The 3,155-nt window shown below is 40.1% G+C and overlaps 1 protein-coding gene across 1 annotated transcript in view; it reads left to right on the top strand.

Annotated features, from left to right (window-relative positions):
• The window catches only part of Hmgb1 (high mobility group box 1), a 36,123-nt gene that overhangs the window by 2,919 nt on the left and 30,049 nt on the right, over positions 1-3,155 (top strand). The gene's annotated exons all lie outside the window — the stretch shown is intronic.

Below are 3,155 nucleotides of genomic sequence, written 5' to 3'. Positions count from 1 at the left end.
TTTGAGGAGGAATACTGAACATGAGTCCTGGATGATACTAATAAACTAATAATTGCAGAGGTTTTAAATATTAGTTAAATGGCTTTCACTTAAGAATTTAAGCTTTTTGTCACACTTTATAATAGTGCCTTATAGCAAACAAGTTAAAGGCTTTTTCCTATTAATAACACTTGATGGGGGCCAGTGAGATAGTGGGTAAAAAGGCAGCTGACAACCTATGTTGGAAGGAGGGAACCAGCTTCCAAGATGCTTTGACCTGCATTCGGGTACACATTTGTGTTTTAAAATGTTAAATAGGCTAAAGGGCTGCAAAAACCAGATTTTTGTCAAGCATCCCTAATATACATATAGATATGAGGAGCCATATCAGAATGTTAAAATTAATTTAAAACTTGGCACAGTAAGGGAAAAGTGAGCTTGGTCTCAAAGATTGCACATTAGTTCTCTTAAGCCCATGGAAGAACTAAGCAGGCTGTAGTGTTCTTGATTACCAACTTAGGAACAAGTGACTGACTTAGAAATGTGTACTGTTGCTTTACAACTACCATTGTGGACATCTGTTGTTAGTAAGTGATCCATTTAAAAGTGAACTCTGCCTCAAGGAAACGTCTTTGTAACTTTAGTGGGTGTGTCGTGACAGCTACCCTTTTAAAGATGTTAAGAATGGGAACAGTTTGCCTTGCTTAACCAGCTTCAGATCTTGACTTCAAGAAATGGAACAAAAAACCCTCTTAAACTGAGAAGGAGTTCCTGTTCAGCATCTAAGCAATATCCTCTGGAACTATGTGTATTGACTCTTAAGACTGTTTACCAGTTTTAGTGTTAGGTTTTAATGTAGGTCTTATAAGACCTTCAGGGTTGCCTAGAACTCACTATGTAGCAGAAGGTTGGATCCTGCCCCTGCTTCCCAAGTGCTGTGATTATTGGTATGTGCCACCATGCCTGGTAGGATTTCTATATTTTAAAAGTGACACTTGCCACCATTTCTGATAGTCATTTCTTAACCTCCTAGATATATGCCTCAATACCCATCCACAGAAAAGGTGAGAAAGTCACTGGCACCCCAAACGTCATTTCTTAAATTTGTGGATTAAAGAACTTGGCTGGTCTCGAACTCTGTCCTATCTAGCTTTCAGCTTCCCAACTACTGGGAAGTGTCACCCTGCCTGGTTTGGGCTGGGCGTGGTGGTTGCATGCTTTTAATTCTATTGCGTGGAAGACAGGCAGACGGATCTCTGAGTATAGGGCCAATCTGGTCTAAAGGTAAGTAATAAACCAGCAGCCATTCAGCAGTTGTTAGTAGTTAGGCAATTGAGTATAGTTCTGGTACAGTGCATTGAACTGTACAGGAGAGGAAGTACCAGTTTCTGGCCTGTCATTATCAGTATTACTGCAAATCTGTGCATGGTCACAGCCTAAGTTCCAGCCATTAAGTGAACCATTGACTGGTGGCTAGGCCCATCAATAAAGGACTGTGACAAGTTTCTTAAGCTTGTTTTTCCATTTACATCAATTCCCATGATTCTTAAAATACCTCTTGATACTAGGTAGAAGACAGAAAACAATTTGGATGGCCCGCCTCATGAGAGGTGAGGTACTTCGTTTTCATGGCAGTGCTAACAATTTTGGGAAATTCCCTGGGGTTCAGCCAAGTTACTTCCTTTGGTAAAGAGGCAGAATGTTGCTGTGCTCCAGTAATGCAATTCCAGGATATGCTGTGGCACAGAAATGCAAACCACATACAACAGTATACCAGACTCAAAACATACCTCTGCCAGGAAGAAACCATCCCAATCAGCGTGGTCATTGGTTTGGACCCTAAATACTGGAGTCTATTGGACATTAATGGAAAAGGATGTAATAATGCAGCTATAGAATATAGAATCTTGGGGTTGGGAGCTGGAACCCAGAACTAGAGCAGCAGGAGAGAGTTGGGGTTATAATTAGAAAGTGTGTACTTAGTCTGGGTTTCTAGTCTTCCCCAACACCACCACCAAATTTAGGGAAGGGGGGACAGAAAGATTTTTATAAAGTACATGGTGTATTATTTTTCTTTTTAAAATTTGAGACAAGGTCTCACTATGTCAACCAGGTTGGATCATTAAAAGATCTATGTATTTTTGCCTCCCCAGTGCTGAGATTAGAGATGTACATCACCACTCCTACTTATTTAAAAAAAAGTGCCTGTGTGTATTTTGCCTACACGTATATAAGCACCACATGCATGCAGTGCCTATGAAAGCCGGAAGAGGATATCAGATCCCCCTGAAACTGAGTTACAGAGATCCAGAACTACCATGTGGGTGGTGGGGATTGAAATCAGGTTCTGTAAAAGAATAGTAAGTGCTCTTAACCAAGCCCGACCTACTCATTTGGTTTTATCCATTTGTTTGTGTGAGACAGTTTTATGTAGCTCAGACTGGCTTTGAACTCACTGTGCAGCTAAAGGTGGTCCTGAGTAGTAATCAGACGTACAAGTGACCTTCCATAGTCTTTAACACCTCATGGTTTGCTCACTTCCTTTTTGGGCGGTACCCACTCTTTACCTTATTCTCTCAGGCATTTGTACATATTCAGAATAAATATCTTAAAGTAGGACTGATGGGTCAAGAGATGGTTGGATTCAACATTTTGGTAGATACCAATAAACTGCCCCTCCCTCAAAGTGTGCAACATTTTAACATGAACTTTATGACAGATTTTTTTTATCAGTTCTTTGGGTCCATGAAAACAAAAACTTTTAAGTTTTTGTTTTGTTTGGGGGGGAGTTGGTTTGCTTGGGTTTGTGTGTGTGTGTGTGTGTGTGTGTGTGCGTGTGTGTGTGTGTGTGTGTGTATGTGTATGTGTTCTTGTTTGTTTTGTTTTGTTTTTTGACAGGCTTGCTTTCCTGTTCTGGAACTCCTTCCGAGTGCTGGTATAATGCCATGACACTGGACAGGAGCCTTTATTTTTAAAAAATGAAATCTTAAAATACAATTATCTGTCCAGAGTTCCCTATAGACATAATCAGAAATATAGGCTAAATCACAGGCTGAAAGACTCTTGCGAGGCTCTTCTAACTTGCTAGAAGTTTTAGCCATCACTAGGTATATTTAATCACATGGGACCGAGGAGCTTCCCATTTCTACATCCTTAATCTTTTTTTTTTTTTTTTT

The sequence above is a fragment of the Mastomys coucha genome, unplaced genomic scaffold, assembly GCF_008632895.1.
Source record: "Mastomys coucha isolate ucsf_1 unplaced genomic scaffold, UCSF_Mcou_1 pScaffold22, whole genome shotgun sequence".
NCBI lineage: Eukaryota > Metazoa > Chordata > Mammalia > Rodentia > Muridae > Mastomys > Mastomys coucha.
This window is presented reverse-complemented; position numbering and strand designations above follow the sequence as displayed.